This window comes from Rissa tridactyla, chromosome 3 (genome assembly GCF_028500815.1).
Source record: "Rissa tridactyla isolate bRisTri1 chromosome 3, bRisTri1.patW.cur.20221130, whole genome shotgun sequence".
In the NCBI taxonomy this organism is placed as follows: domain Eukaryota; kingdom Metazoa; phylum Chordata; class Aves; order Charadriiformes; family Laridae; genus Rissa; species Rissa tridactyla.
In genome coordinates, this window is record NC_071468.1 from 53,217,768 (window position 1) to 53,234,724 (window position 16,957).

Below are 16,957 nucleotides of genomic sequence, written 5' to 3' on the forward strand. Positions count from 1 at the left end.
CAGACACAGACGCCAGCCAAAGGTGAGGTTTTTCTTGTAGATGATCTATGAACCTGGTCCCATTTTCCAACATCCCATTGTACGTGTGGTCATCAGCCTGGTACGTACACCTGTCCCTGTCCTCTGTCCAGAACTGTGTGCAGAGAGCAAAAGAACCTGCTAATTTTGCTTTATCTCCTGTTTACTTACTGCAGCATCCCATTAACTCTGTGGAGAACCTCAGACTGTTGCTTTTTAGAGAAATGAAGGAGAGTTAAGAGAAGCTGAGGGAGGATATAGCATTACCCACAGAACATATATACTAAGATAGAGTACAAAAGCAGTTTTTTGTGATTGTGGCATAACTTCAGCAAAGGTTGACATGAAAAGGACAAATTTGGACCCTTTAAAACCACAAACATATTGCCTAGGAAAAAGCTCCACTGCTGCAGAGGGATGGCTGGTACGGCAGATGTTTTTTCTTCTCTCCTATGGTGAGTTTCTTCTCTAGTATGCTGGGAAGGGAAGTGTATCCCACAGAAACACTGCCTTCCTTCCACCGCAGGGCACGGGGCTGGGTGTTTGCTTGCATCAGCCTGCTCTACAAGAAGTTGGCATGGAGCCTTCTCATGTCTGTGATGGATTTTAAACTAGGCCTTTTCTTTGGTCCCTCGGGGAAGTTGCAGACACTGCTGTTTCCAGCTGAGGACTGTGTAGGAGTCCGTACCAGGGAAGATTGCTGGCTGACGCGAAAGGCAGGATCCAGCCTGAGTGCGTCCTCCTGCAGACCTGGGCAAATCTCATTGCAGCGGGTGACCTTCCCCCTTGGTTCCTGGAAACAAACCAGCGCTCTTAAGTGTGGCCATGCAGCTTATTTTGCAGCCTTTCAGGCGACATTCTCTTCTGTGCCGCTGATCAGCTACTTCTACTACCATGGCCTGTGCTCAGATGCCTCCCAGCAGCTGCCTGCCTTTGGAATCACGGCTGCTCCTCTGACCATGAGGAGAGCCGAAGTCTGGCAGCACAGGAGGACACGTTGCCTCAGTCATGTGTCCTGCCTGGGTGCAGGGCAGGCACTGGGGTACCGGTTAAGTCCTCCCCAGGCGCCCACATATTCATAGCCTCAGGCTAAGCTTGCTGGGGAGGTTGCTGGAAGGCTGGGGAGCACAGGAGCATCCTTCCTCCCCAGAGAGAGATAGCAGCCACGTTTAAATCCCTTATCCATGGGGACACCTTTTCCAACACTGCAGTGATTTTGTACTGTTAAGAGGATCAAATTCCAGCCCTGTGTGTACCTGAAGACTCTCGGATACAAGGGATATTTGTGTATGTGTACATGTGAACGTGTACTCTTAGGCACACAGGAACGGGGGTCCCCGAGTCCAGCAGCACCACAGTGTCGATACAGCGCTGGAGAGGAGTGTGCTTGGAAGTAAACCGTTTATCAAACGGAGTTTTGTTGACTCAAAGCCCCAGCCAAACACTTCAGCAGGTGTTTGATTATAAGCAGAGAAATACTCACAAGCTTAAAGATAAAACAACCATGAATTACCTATCTGGGCAACATTAAAAAAGGGCAGCAGCTGGCCAGCTGCGCCCTTTAAAAACAATACAGGGCTCTTGGTGTAAAGTTACCTTTTTGGCCAACATTTGCTCATGGATGATACTGCTTCTCTTTGATAGCGAGAACTGATTGGAAGAAAAACTCAAAAAATAAAGAAATGAAATGAGGGGGGAATCTCGCAAGTGTAAACCTAAATCTGTAGCCTGTGTAAAGTTCCTGACTCTGCAATGACGTGACTGTCAGGAACAAACCTTGTGTGAAAGCTGAAATGTCATTTTGGATTCATCAGTGGACTCTCAGTCACTACTGAAAAAAAAAAAAAGAAAAGAAAAGAAAATCACACTCCCTTATGAATTGCCAAGTGAATGCACAATAGCTACATTTATTTTATTAGCTTTCTGACCTTTCCCTTCTCTGGTGAGGTTTCTTTTTCCTATTAGCTCTATTAGAGCGTCTACTGAGATGGCAACAAAACAAACACTGTTATTGTTGGCTAACTCGCTCTTTTAGCAGGGAACAGGGATGCACGGGCCACGAGCAGATGCTGGCCTTGCACCTCCAGCCCATGGCAGGCGTGGGACCCTCACCGCGCCTGGGACACGAGGTCCTGGTTCATGGTCCCTCACCACGAACACCACCATGCTGAGGATGCTGCATCCATTTTCACTGAGCACTTCAAGTCATGCTTGACTTGGAGCCTGGGAGTAATTTATTTGCTTCCAATGGGAGCACGTTATTTTGTTTCATACCATTCATGTATTTTCGCACAGATAGCGGGCTTTTCCCCCCCACTTTCCCCTTTTTTGTAACTGCCCCACGACGTTGTGTTCTCTGGAGGTGATTAATGCTACCCCATGTGAGGAGGGCTCGACGCTTCATGTCCCCATGGTTTCTGGGGCAGGTTGGTTTGCTGCAAAGCACCGCGGCTGCTGGACAGACGGATGTGCTTGGTGTGGCAGCGCTTGCCCAAAGCCCTATGAGGATTTTGTGTCCTTAATTTACCGATCAGTGGAACTGGCTGCTCAGCATCAGCGGAAATGGGTGTTTCAAAATCTTATACCAAGCAGTAAGGGTGGGCTGTCCCACTGGCATGGAGCAGGACTGAGGAATTTTTGGACTTATATGGAAGTCTGAGAAAACTTCAGAAATAATTTTGGAATATGCCCAGCAGACTGCATGGTAACAGAGGAGCTGGCTGAGGAATTTATAGCTGTGGGGAGAGAATAATCATCTTTTCTAAAGAAATTTTGATCCCCAGAGGGGAAAAAACAACTCAGAAGGCGAGTGGAGAATTTGTCAATTATTTTTTCCTTGGTGGGTAACTTATCTGGGACCTATATACATAAATCATAGTAATAACATAAACACTGCTGAAATTACCAGCAGCGTTAGAGCAGGAGAACTTGGGGCTAGGATCTCACCAGCTTTCCAGAATGTCAAGATTGCAGTGCCATGTTATTCTAATATTAGTCACTTCTAGCAGATAAGATTGCATATAAACCACAACCCATCTGCAGTTTTGGGAGGGCTAAACCAACCCGCTTAGGAACAGCTAAATTGCTGGTTCTTGAACATAAGTGGCAGGATGATAAATGTGACCTGTTTGTTGTTAACTCCAGGCAAGTGCAGCCAACTTTTCTTTAGTTTAGCCTAAAGGAAAAAGCACATTAAATCTTTGTGTGTTGGCATTCAGAATCTTCTCTTTTTAGAACAATGGCACACCACTTGAGAATTTAAGGAGGATGTGTGAATCAATTCCTCTTATACATTTACTCCATATGATTACGTTGTTCTCCTAACTAATTTCTTTATATTGTTTTACCACTTGAGAGTTAGTTACATGGTGCTAGACACTCTTAAAACTCACACCACCAGCAAAATCTTCCTCTCTTTCTGTGGATGTCTAGGTACTGGGAAAAAAGCTTACGGTAGCGCTATTTGTTGTTGCAGACGAGGTGTCTTTCAGGTATGATGTCTGCCTGGCGAAGAGGCAGCCGGAAGCATCCCTCACACCCCGACATGTGCCGTGCTTGTCTTTAGAAAGAGGTGGGGAAATTGCTGACTCTCTGATGGCAGTTGTCCATCTAAAAGTGGACAAATGACTAAGTGTGAGAGGAGACACAATAAAACAGACTCTTTAGACAGAGAGGAGAATAGAGAGGAATAGGGCCAGAACCCACCTAATTATGGGATAGGCCTTTTCAGGAAGGCTTTGGGATCACGCCCCACCTCAGGTAAGGTTATACTGAGCTTTTGCTGACAGTCATATCAAGATGATCTGGTAATCTGGATTCCCAACCCAACGACTCAGGAGTTGGGTTTACTTGCGGTATTGCAAGTAAAGCCATAACAGCAGCAGCACCACAAGGGCTTGCTTGCAGCACGAGCAGCGATGTTCATCTTGCCCTCTGATTTCACCTTGATCCCACCTCACTAGCCGTTTGAATACCCTGTGATTTTCCAGAAAGCTGCTTGTGACAGGCACAACAGCAGAGACTGTGATGCTTTTCCAGGCCCCATGGCACAAGGGGCTAAGCCAGGGCTAGGGTGAACATGAACGTTTTTGCTGTTTGTGTTGAGAGGTGCTTTAGGGCTGCCTCTGAACAGCTATTGCCCAGAAAGGCCACAGTAGTTAAAAAACGGCTAAGAAAGTCTTCAGCTGTTTTTCCTTTCTTTTTTTATGCATCTGATCATAGAATCATAGAATCATAGGGTTGGAAGGGACCTCTGGAGATCATCTAGTCCAAGCCCCCTGCCAGAGCAGGGTCACCCAGAGCGGGTTGCACAGGAACGCGTCCAGGCAGGTTTTGAATGTCTCCAGAGTTGGAGACTCCACCACCTCTCTGGGCAGCCTGTTCCAGTGCTCTGCCACCCTCAAAGTAAAGAAGTTCCTCCTCATGTTCAGGTGGAACTTCCCATGCTCAAGTTTGTGCCCAGTACCTCTTGTCCTGTCCCCGGGCACCACTGAAAATGCAGCCACCACCAACTGATGCAGGTGGTCAGTGCAGCGTGCCCAGGAGACCCTTCCCAGGCTTTGCATTTGTCTCACACCTGTGTGGTGCCAGCTGTGCTGGAGTCCTGGATCATTAGCAGGGTTCCTACATCAGGACTACATCAGTACAAAAATACAGGTGAGAACAAATAACCATTTTCTAGGTTAGCACCCTGTAAAGAGAGCTGGGAGTCCTGGTGGACAACAGGATGACCATGAGCCAGCAATGTGCCCTCGTGGCCAAAAAGGCCAATGGCATCCTGAGGTGCATCGAGTGTGGCCAGCAGGTCGAGGGAGGTCATCCCCCCCCTCTACTCTGCCTTGGTGAGGCCGCACCTGGAGTACTGTGTCCAGTTCTGGGCTCCCCAGATCAAGAGGGACAGGGAACTGCTGGAGAGGGTGCAGCAGAGAGCTACCAAGATGATTAGGGGACTCGAACACCTCTCTTATGAAGAAAGGCTGAGGGACTTGGGTCTCTTCAGTCTGGAAAAAAGATGGCTGAGGGGGGACCTTATCAACACTTATAAATACTTAAAGGGTGGGTGTCAGGAGGATGGGACCAGGCTCTTTTCCTCCATCAGGAGGAACTTCTTTCCTGTGAGGGTGGCAGAGCACTGGCACAGGCTGCCCAGAGAGGTGGTGGAGTCTCCTTCTCTGGAGACATTCCAAACCCGCCTGGACGCGTTCCTGTGCAACCTGCTCTGGGTGACCCTGCTCTGGCAGGGGGCTTGGACTAGATGATCTCCAGAGGTCCCTTCCAACCCATGCCATTCTGTGATTCTGTAATCCTACTATTGTTTTTGCCTTTTCTGTGCACAGACGTTCGTGGAAAATCCCAGTCAAAGACAGAAAGGATTGGCAATACCTGTTTCCAGGGCCTTGGTTAGACCCAGGCAATACCTCTAGTTACCCGGTTTGAGCCATGGACTATGTCAAGAATGTACGTATCCTTATGCACTAGGAAGATATATGCTCCATAAACTCTGAAGCCTTGATTGGTTCAGCTAGAAGTATTTCTAAATGAGTGTTGCAAAACACTGTATGCTTTTAAAATGGCAGTTAGTCTTTTAATACTTTTTGAGCAGGAGCAGTCAGGAGAATAATAGAGTCAAAGAAATTCCAACCCGATGCATTCATGGCATTACAGTCAATAGCAGTGAACCAGATGATAGTGCAAATTACCCTAATGATCCCTTTTGCTTTAATAGCTGGGCTACCTCTGTATTTTTCAAATAACTGAGGTTGTAAAGTTTTCTACTTCTTAACTAGGTTGTTTTTTGGTGTCAGTTAATGTTATGTTTTATGAAGTCAAGGCGGTGGTTTCCTGCCAGTTTTATTTCATGTTTTACAGACAAGTCATCTCTATAGGGTACTGTTAGAAAATATTTTATATCATTTCACGTCTGTTTGCTAACCACAAACAGTCTCTCTGGTAAAACAAAATGTGTTCAATTATCTTAATTTTTACTAATTTCACTTTTTCTCTGAAAAGTCCTTTCTGATGTGGAGAGCACAGCTGCACAGGAGGAAGCCAAGAGCAGCCCAGAGGGAAAACAGCGGTGCTGGCGGGAGCCGCTGGACGGGGACTGCGCTGCTCCCGGAAAACCAGCCCGGGGGGAGGGGACCCCTGGGCTCTGCTCCCCTCTCCCTGCGCCCGGGGCAGGGACATGGCTCAGCCTCCGCTGGCTTCTGAGCCCCTGCAGCAGCGCTGCGGGCCCTGGGGGAGGCCAAGGCAGCTGTCCCACCTGCAGGTGACAAGGGCACGGATGGAGGTACACCGCCGATGGCCAAAAGCACCATCCCTCATCAGTGTGTTTGACATGGGCTCGGTGTTGCTGCTCCCCGGCAGCTGCCCGCAATGGCTGTGCTCTCGCTCCAGAGCAGCGAATACCGAGGAGTGAGTTACACAAAGCGGTGCCAACAAAAACCGTGCTGCTGCTCCACTTTTTTCTTTTTTAACGATGCGGACTGGCACAGCCCTGCTCCTTGGGATCAGCCCAGGCAGCTTTTAATGCTTTCCTTTCTTGAGCACAAGGGTGGAGTGAACGGATTGACCCGGGAAAGCCGGTTGCCTTGACCTTGGGGTGTATATTTCTTGTAGTGCAAGGAAGCTGGTTAACAAAAAACTGGGATTATGAAAGGGGGTGTCTTCAGTTTGGAGCTTTGTTTGGGATAAAATGAGTCTTTACCAACTTCTGCACTCTCCTTTAATAGAAGCCAGCTGCTCTAAATACTGTCTTTTTGAAAGTTCAAGATTCCCAATATGGTTCTTTGCAATATATTTTCCATACGATTTTGTTTTAGACATTGAGTATGGCCTTATGGCCAAAAGGCTTTCTCATCTCTGCAAGCCTGTGGATGTAAAATAACCCCCGCAAGGTTCAAGCTGTAAATGGTGTGCAAGGTTGAATCATTTTGTTGGAAGCAGGGACAGACAAATGGAAAGAACAACTTTTGAGCACATTCTGTCACTGCAAGGTGCGAAGTATGTGTTTGGTATAGTTCCTATTTATACTTGTATTCCAAAACAGTCCAAAAAATACAAGTTCGAGTTTGCTCTTCTTAGTGCAGTGGAACAAAGTGCTCATCCTGTCACTGGGCCTGGATGCCTTGAAGGCATCCTATTACTCCAAGCAGCCTTTCCAGGGAAAAGATGGCCCACCACCTCCTCGAAGGCTTGACTCTGAGGCACGAGCACTGAGTGTTGATGCTGTGGTATTTCACCCCACAACGACCAGAGAGGGGCTTGCTCTCACCCTGGTGGCATGCAGAGTGATGCGCTAGACCCGAGCATTACATCACCTCTATATATTGTCTCAAAAAGCAATTCCTGTCTACAGCAGCAGCAGTTTCATGGTGCTGAGCAAAGGGTCCCCAGGGAGCTGCAAGAGAGGCCTGTTCTGCACGCAAAATACCAGGGATTAATTAATATTGTGTATTTTAGCTGGTGTGGCTAGATAGGACAGTGTAGGCGTAGGCTACTGGGTGTTAAGAATGGCTTATTCTGATTTCTTTTAGTCTGTTGAAAATAAAAAAAAATAATGGTACAAACAAAGCCAAAATACAGTGTTACGTACTGGATCTCTGTGTGTAAGCTCTCATTGGCTCAATCAGACTCGTTAAAACGCTTAATAGCTACACATGTGAAAACTACTGTTAAGGTAAGACCTGAGATGCTCTTTCATGGAAGGAAGATCTTAGAAGAGGTGTGGAAATGGTCTACCAATAATTAACCAGACTTGCTATAAAATGCATCTGCAGGAACGTAAGAGCAACCAAATGGGTCAGGACAGGGGTTCACACAGCCCAGCAAGCTGTGCCCTACCATTGCTCGCACTGGAAGCCAGGGAATGGTATAAGACTGGGGGGAACACGAAGGGATGCTTCCCCATCCTCTAGAAACTTGTGTCTGAGCCAGAAGGGAGCGCCTTTCTATATAATAGCTCTTGATGTATTTCTGGTTCATGACCCTGTAAAGTTGTCCTTCGAACCCAAGTAGACTTTTATACCTGCAGCATCCTGTGCCAAGCGTACTTGGGGTGGAAAGATATTGATAGTGGATTCCTCATGTCATGAGCAGAATTAAGGGCTCTATCTGTTCACCATTGTCAGCGGCGAGATCCAGAGATCTGCTCAGTCTTCTTGCAGAGATTTTTTACAACCAGATGTTCCAAATGACCTGAGATGAAATATTTAGTAATAGTAATAATATATGCCAGGCTTCTGACACACAGTGTCTGCAGCTATGTCTGCCTTCAGAGGTCCAGGTATACCAAAAGAGCCATAATTCCCGTTGTAGTGATTCACACTGCATTTCTGAGCGGTGATTTTCCCATCTGGTGTCCTTTATTCCTAGCAGCAGCTCTTCTCTTCCAAGATCCTGTTTCTTTTTACTTTGTTCTTTTTCCTTTGAGGTTTCTCACCAGTTCAGGGAAGATAAGTGGATATGGAGATGGTGTTGCACAGGGTGAGGGGGAGTGCACACCTCCAGAGCAAGCATCTGTTGTCATCAGCTTTTCTGATTTCATTGGAGCTCTTGTACTTTCCCTTCGCTGCCTTCATGCATTAATTGCCCTGAGTAACAATGGGCCCTAAGGCTCTTCATCGCCAGTGCCCGTGCTGGCCTGCGCTCTCTCACACTTTTTATTCACGATGCAAAATTTTCAGGCGCTGGAGGGAAAACCCTTTGTGCTATCTCCTAAAGAAACTTGAATGTGTTGCAGCCACCGTTTGCCGTCAGCTCATAAATTAAAAACAATTAAATGCACAAGACACGGTGAGTCACGGCTTCCTGTTGGCCTGCCTCCTCCCTCTTGCTTTGTACAGTCAGGCTATGAGGAAGCAGAAAAACCCCAACAAAAACCCAAAACTCCAGCTCCCCAAAAGTGAAAGAAGAAAAAAAGCATCAGGGAAACAAACCGAAACACAGGAAAACAAGTCTTGTGACCCATTAGCTCTTTTGTTTGCGGTATAAATCGCTCTGTTACAATCATAAATTTGAGGACATAATTGGACTCCACGTATAAATCTGTTGCCAGTGATTACAGGCAAAACGCCCTGAGCGATGGAGCCTGCAATCCAGTGCTGATGTGGTCTGGGGGGAGGCCTCGGGGAGGGGGAAGGGAGCCTCTGCAGCCGCCAGTTTTTTCCATGAGCAGTTCTGTAGCTGGAAACAGATGCTCCGTGCTGCCATCCAGCCAGTGAAGTAATGTAAAAAACATTATGAAGATGATACCCTTCAAAGCGTTCTTCCCTTTGCTCGTTGTCCGGCAGTGGCTTGTCCTTTTCCTTGCTCCCCTCCAAAAGCCCCATGTGGGCATCGTGATGGTCTCCCTGCCCCATCCCTCTGGGAAGAGGGAAACAGACCCCTTAAGGCTGGGGCAGCTCTCTCCTTTGAGGGTACCGTTGCTGTTTCTTAGCCTCAGGTCCTGACAGAACGTCAGAATTACAGAGGGGTTTTTAGATCTCCCTGGCAATGTTCCCTGTGCAAATGTGAACGCTCTGCCTGCAGGAATGAAAGGTTGAACTCATTTCCCGCCCAGCCATACACCTGGGCACCACCTTGCCCTCTGCCAACCAGGGGTACGTTTGCCCCGTGCCGTTCTCTGCTTTGTTCAGTTCATGTTGTCATGCACGTTATACAGAATATAGCTACGAGCAGCGATCAAACCTGGGAGTGTAAAAGTCCTGTCGTCATTGTGATTCGTAGCCTTTCCCCGCAAGGAAAAGCCTGTGACCAGCCATTTTAAGTTAAGATCCGATAGCTGGGTGCCAGGAGAAACTTGCTCAATGGCACAGTTGTCCTTCAAAGTCAAGATGTCCCACTAAGACCCTGCTATTCCTGCTAAGGCTGGGGTGTTGGAGCCTTAGTTTCAGGTTTGTGAGAAATAGCCAGATTATTAAGGCTGAATTCTGCACTGGTGCTTGATGTTTCTTCCCTTGTGTATGTTCCTGCGCATTCTGCGCTTAACTGTGTTGATTACCCAGGGGAGCATGGGCTGGACACGTGGTGACTGAAAGAGAATTTAGATGGAGAGAGGCTGTTTGCTGCTGGCTACAATGCAGGTACACCTTAACGTAAGTCTGCACGTGCCCTTAGGAGCATGTTCCTGCCTCTGCCCTTCTACAACTAAAGCAGCCAAGACAAGGGAATGCTGCTGTGGAGATGCCAAGGGAGAGGTAAGACCACACAATGATGGGCTGAGAGAAGGACCATTGTGTGAAATGATGGATCAGAATGGCTTTTGTCCAGGTTGGAGGAAAAGATTGTTTAATTGTGAGACAGTGAGAAACTGCTTTTACAGGTAGTTGTCCAGATGTACAGGACATCTGGACGTGCAAGATGCAGGTGCAAGATACAGACGGCATAGATGCAGGGACCTGGAGAAAAGCCCTAGTCCAAAGCGAAGCCCAGGTTGTAGACAAGGCGGTGGGACTTTATCACAATGGCCAAGAAAGATGGTGCACCATAACCTTGCCACAGCTGTGCCAATGCCTTGCTCCTTCTTGCCTTTGCCCCTTCAACCCTTCCCCAGGCTCCCTGCCCCCAGCAAGGTGCTGCTGGGCCCCACACCACACTGCAGGGTGTTGGGTGAGCTGAAGACCCTCTCCAGATGGTGAGATGCAGCAGGGTGGGAGGCAGCGGCCTGCTGCTGTGCCGGGTCAGGCTTTGGGCACTCCTTAGAGTGAGGCAGCCTCTCCCCACCGCACTTGACCGTTCCATCACACCATGGCTCAATGGGCTCCTAAAGAAAAAGTCATTGTTCTTGAGGAAAGCTGGTTGATTTAGTGCAATTGAATGGATTTTTCTTTGCCTTTTCCTACCAATTTTCTACTTAAAAAACATATCTTTATCTTACTCCTCACCTTGCTTCCTTTCTGCAGCAGGTCCTTCATGGTGTTTCAAATGATCTACCCTAAAACAAACGTGGCTGCTTTTCTAGCCCAGAGAAAGGTTGGTTTACTTTCCAGTTCTGGTGTCCAGATAGCTGCCTGCTACCTGCATTCTGTTGACATTTTTCTTGTTCCATATTTTTTCTTTAAATGCAGTATTTTGAGCACCTAAGGTTTACACGAAGCAGAAGTCCAGTGTTCCCCACATTGTCCACCAGCATGGTTGTGGGACAGATTTTCAGATATCTGGGGAAGCATTGCCCATGTAGATAGCCTTTTGGGCTTCAAGCTGTGAAATGACTCTGTTCTTCCTCTTCCTCCCATGGCATTTCACCCAGTAACGTATTTTGGGAACTTCCGTGTCTAGCTACCTCTTACATAGGAAAACATACTTGTTTTCCAGCTTGTCTGCTGTTTTTTTTTATTTTGAATCTGTCTTAGAAAGTGAAAGCAAGTGCTAAGTTTTCTTAACTGTCACGTCTTTCAAAGTCATTTATACTCTACCCGTGATACACTACTGTATTTTTCTTTCAAATAACTTTTTATTAAATTTGGGTAGCGCACAATAATTTTCTTTTACAGAACCTGCATTTCCCTCTATTAACACAATATTTCCAGCCAACATCAAATTTCCCCAATCTTTAACAAGCCTTCTGGGGGTATAAAAGTTTTTGGCAGTGATAGAAACAGTTCTAATCCTATCTATGCATCTGTTGTTGCCATTTGGCTTATTGTTTTTGAGCCTTCACCATGTTAAACACTCATTTTAGCCAGACTGCTGGTTCTTGTTTTTGTTCTCTCTTGCTAGCATATGGCACTCTGCTTGACAGGGTGGTGTGATCCTGACCAGAAGACCACTGTAGAGCTATTTCCTTGTAAGAAAATCCTATAATAGCTCAAATTACTCTGCTGTATATGGGGTCTGCATAAGGTGCGCTGGCCACATATGGTTGGAGTTCTGTTCAATGACACACTGCTCAGGGCTCCCAGCATCTAAAAGGGACATAAGGCTATCTATACTATTCCCTTCTTATAGCATTAGCTCTAATAAATAGTGTTTTAAATGATACCTTACAGCGTGTGAGTCCCGTTCTTCCTGGGATCATAATGGACCAGCACCTCCTGGTGCAGAACACATGGCTACCATTTGGGTGGTGTGTTGGGTCTGTGTGACACCAGTCTAAAGTTACTTACAGCTTTGGTGGAAGATCCACGTTCAGACCACGAGCACAGGGATTTCTCTGCTCAGGGAGGGGTAAGTGCCATCATCAGGGATGCAAAGGGAGAATGTGTTGGATATTGGACCCATCTAAGAACTGGAAAAAACATTTAGCCCTTTGAAAATGCCATTGTGTATAGTTACTTTCCTGTTTTGTTAGGAGAAAGCACCCACCCCGGGCTTCTGGAGGGGAGGGGAGGGGAGGAGAGGAGAATGCAAAACCAGTGAAGATGTTCTCAAAAAGATGGAAAAAGAGGGAAAGACAGAGGGACTGGGGGATATTGTTGGACTTCAAAAGATTCTTGAAAAGGGAAAAGCTACCACCATTTTTTGAAGGGAGATTTTAAAGCGTTATGACTTGTTTCACAGCTGCTGTAAGAAAGTGAAGACAAAAAAAGAGTATTAAAAAACAAAGTGGAGCATGTGCCAGCACATGGGGCACAACTCATGCCTCTCAAAACAGAGGCTCTCTGCTGACTCCCGGCTGCACCCTAAGAGTGTGCCGTGAGTCCTCCCTGGGGAGGGCTGGCAGAACCGCTCATGGGAAATCCACTTCCTTTTGGGTGAGGACATTATAAAGTCTCCAGACCCAGGTAGGAGGGCACCTCTAAAGGTCACCTAGTCCAGCCCCACTCTTGATGAACAGGTGAGTCCTGGGGAAACCCCGAAGGTGGAGAAGCACACCCCGTACCTGGGACCTGCTCTGGTGCTGCAGCACCTCCTGAGGAAAATATTTTTCCTCATGTTAAGCGAAATCTCCTAAGTCACAATCTGTAGTCATTGCTCTCTTTTGTATCACCTGGCACCAGTGAGACCAGTTTGGCTCTGCTGTCTTCATAGCTCCATACTCCATCTTTGCTCACCGTGCTCTGCCTGCGCAGCCGATGCTTCTCGTGGCTGAGGCAGCACCCAGCACCACCTGGGGGCTCAGGCCAAGACCTGACCAGGGGTCAGCCTTTGGAGAGGTAATGCTAGGGTGCTGGTGGGGCCACGCAGCCACGTGGGTTGGTCACTCTCCCCACTGTTGGGGTAAATGGCCATCACAGCAGGGCTCCATCTCAGATGCTGCAGGATTCACCACCTGAGACCACTCCACTTTGCGCTCTTCGGGGTGATCTTTGTTGTCCGAAACTTCTTGTTCGCACTGCTGGATTTCAACTGAGATCAAGCTACTGTGGGCTGAATCAAGTTGCTGGTGGATCAAAGAAGGGCCAGTGTGGGTGCAGGGAGGAAGGGCAGCCCTGCCCTTTCCACCTCTGTGAGCTATTATACAGGCTGAGCTTGACTCGGCCGTGAGTAGAGGGGGACAGGTTAATCTGTGGGGGTACCAGCCTCTTTCATGGACTGTAGAGTAGAGCAGATGGCCTGCTTGTACCAGGTGTCTAAGTGACAGACAGCAAAAGTAAGCGAGATGACACCCATATTTTGCCAGGCTTTTCTAACCATGCGGGTCAGAAAGACAGTGTTTTTATAAGAAATGAAAGTAGAGATTTTCATCTAATCCAGATGCTTTCAGGAGTGGGGACTTCGTTAAAAAGTTCAGTATCAGCAACTCATGATACAATTGCAAAAGTTGGCAATGCCGAATTTCTGTTTGCCAGCATTTTTAGAAGCCAAGTTGTGCAGTGAACAGTGGCGGGAATTGCAACATTTTCCCCATTTTAGAAATGGTTGTAACTCTCTGTAATGTCCATGGGACCCACCTGCTGACATTCTTTGGTAACGTTTTCTGATAGATTATTTAGTACAAGCAGTTAATTGCTCTCTCTGGATGAGTTCTGGTTTATTGATGACAAATTCAGAGCAGAAAAGAGATATCAGTGCCCACAGAAGACAAACAAAAGAAGCCAAAGTATATGCAATTTACAACAAGATGATATATTTAGCTCTATTTAACATATGTTAGCAATGAGGGCAGTGAATGTTAGATTTAATTGGATCCAGAAAAATGATGAATATTAGTCCCTCTGGAATTATTCCTGGTGAATCTCCAGGAAGATTCACAAGTATTTTAATAAATTAAACACAAATGGAAAAGAAGGAAAGAAAAAAAAATCAACCAATTTCTTCTTTTCATCTTAAAGATTCCAGTTTCGGATTCTCACAGTCCCACAGGTAACGCTCTAGGATGCTGCGTTCAAACAAACAAAAATAACGTCCACTGAGAGAAGTAACTTTCTCTGGGTCTCTAAGATGCTAAAATCCATCTCTAACATACTGTGGTGCTTTCCTTAACCAGGGCCAGCTGGTTTGCTGGGGTAGGGCTCCCGGGTGCAGAACGACTCCCCTTCTGCCACAAATCAGCCCCAGGTTCTGCTGAGTGATGCCAAAGGGGTTGTATGCCCGCAGCTGCTGGAGCAGATCCCCATCCAGAGCAACATGGGGCTCTGGTGCTTCTCTGGGGACCTTCTCCCATGTTGCTCTGCAGGAATGGGAAGCCTGTGTGTGGAGCGGGTGGACCACAGCCACCGGGGTGCTGCTGGGGGAGCAGGCTGAACTGTGGAGGAAGGAAATCTGGGCAGTGGGCTGGGGGTGGGCACAGGCCTAGGAGAGACATTCTGGCAGGGCAAGTCCAGCTCCCAGGGCTGCGGGCAGTGGGGCATGCAACCCCTTTGGGGAGCTAAAGGGAATCCACCCTCCACAGGGTCGGCTGCTTGTCCCAGCGGAGTCTGGGGGCTCTTCCTCAGCCTCACGGCACCCCAGGCCAGGAATTTCTCCTGATTTGAAACCAAATAGTATCGCAGTCTGGTTTGTGCTCTTTTGTTACCGTGTCAATGTGATCCTTCTGTTCAGGCAGTTCCTTCTCCTCCCTGCTATTCACCTGGGATACGTTCATGGAGAACTGTTTTATTCTTTCTGTGCTTTACATGTTCAAACTAAGCCAACCCCCCTTAGTATATAAACTTGCTTGAGGAAATCAAAGCCTGTTTTTCTGATCTTCCTGTGTTTGCACGCATCATTTAGCACTTTTGAAAGTGAGCGTTTTGACAGACTAAGGGAAGGTTCACTCCTGGTTCTCTGCTTCAGATGGTTGCAAGACAGATTTCCATGCCTCTCAAACCTTTGGAAAAAGAGGTTGTGCTTCTTTCTATTGGTAGTCTGGAGCCAAAATATTAACAGTTTTCCTAGCAGTTGTGACAGTCCTGGTGGCTTTCTTTGTGAGACACGAGAAAATGCCAAGTCAAAGCTGAGCTGTGGAGGAGGCCTGGGAGTAAGTTGGCTTCATTTTAAAGCAGGTATTAAAATTAACTGGTTTTATCAGGAACTGGCCATAAGATAATGGTAAGGTATTTGTGCATGGGGAAACAGCTTTTGTTCTCACAACCAATTTTCATATTTCTTCTCTTCAGTATAGGGAATTGCTGCAGTTATGAAACACCCCGGGCGCATACAAAGAATTGGCCACCCTGTGATGTCCAAAGGATGTGTCAGGCCATGCATTTTGGAAGGTCTCTGGAGGGAGGCTGTGGGAGGGGAGCAGGTACTGTGTGTGCTTTGCTCTGCCTAGCCTGGGTACAACCTGCCCGCCTCAGTGGGGACGTATGTGATGGGCAGGGGGAATGCAGCAGAAGTTCAGGGATGCTGGGTCATCATCTGCAAGACACCCTGAAACTGTGAAATGCTAGAGACAAATTTAATGTCTCCTGTGCTTACCTTTGATGATCAAAGTACAGGCATGGATGGATCCTGCTTTGTCCAGCTATATGCAGAGACTTACAATAAGGTCAAGCTAGGAAGATAGCTCTCATAACTTGGTTTCCTTCAAGAATGCCCCCACAGAGATGGGAACAGACCTACCTACTCCTGGTGGGGATTAGGCTGCAGTTAAACCATCGTTGCTGCTGTGAACTGATGTGAGCTGCCAGAACAAACAGTATTACAAAATGGATCGTCAGCCACTACATATATGTGGTCTTGTGCCTGTTGAATTAGCCAAAGTTCCCGATGTAATGGTTACAACAGCTCTGTGCTTCATGCAAAATCAAACTGGTGGTGCGTGCCCACCAGAGCACAGGCAGCACAAAAATCTAGTACAGATGAGAGCTGCATAACCAGATGATACGTGTTTGCGTAGCACTCCATCACTGATTAGGAAGAAGGCATTTAGGCAGACATTTGAGAGTAAGCTCTTCGGACCAGATAAACGCTAAGTGCAGGTGGAGAAGAGGAGCAGTCTACAGAGTAGGGTCATACCAGGGTCCTGTTGGGATCCCAAATCCATGCCAGATATTCTCAGGATGTTCAAAGCCCTGTTTGGCAATCAGGAGAAAACTGCTTGGCCTGGAGGAAAGCAAAGAGGTAAAATCCATTCCAGAGTAATTCTTGAAGCATATATGACATCATACACACACTGGCTTTAATCATAACCACTGTATAAAGTCCCACAGTTTGCCTCCACTTACTACTATTTCAATTCAGCTTTCCTTTCAAGTGGATCTGATAATATAAAAACCTCTCTTGCCCAGCCCCTGTCTTGAAAAGCAAATTATTTTTCAAAGAATCTCCTCGGAAGTAAGAAGCCATCTCCACAGACAGGGCTGCTCATGGTAAGCAGGGCAGCGGCGGTGAATCCTGGCTCTCTTTGGACCTGTTTTTGGTGTCACTAACATTTGACAGAGAATAGTCTCTTCAATCTTTTGAGTCCAAAATTCTGCAGAGTAATCACAATAATGTGATTAAAATAGCAAGAGGGGAGAGAGGAGCTAAGAAGGATGAGCAAATGAGACACTATTTGCAGAGAGATGTGAAAAACACTGTTAAACTGGTGTGAGGGAGAAATGCATAATAGCATTCAACTAAAGATGAAGAC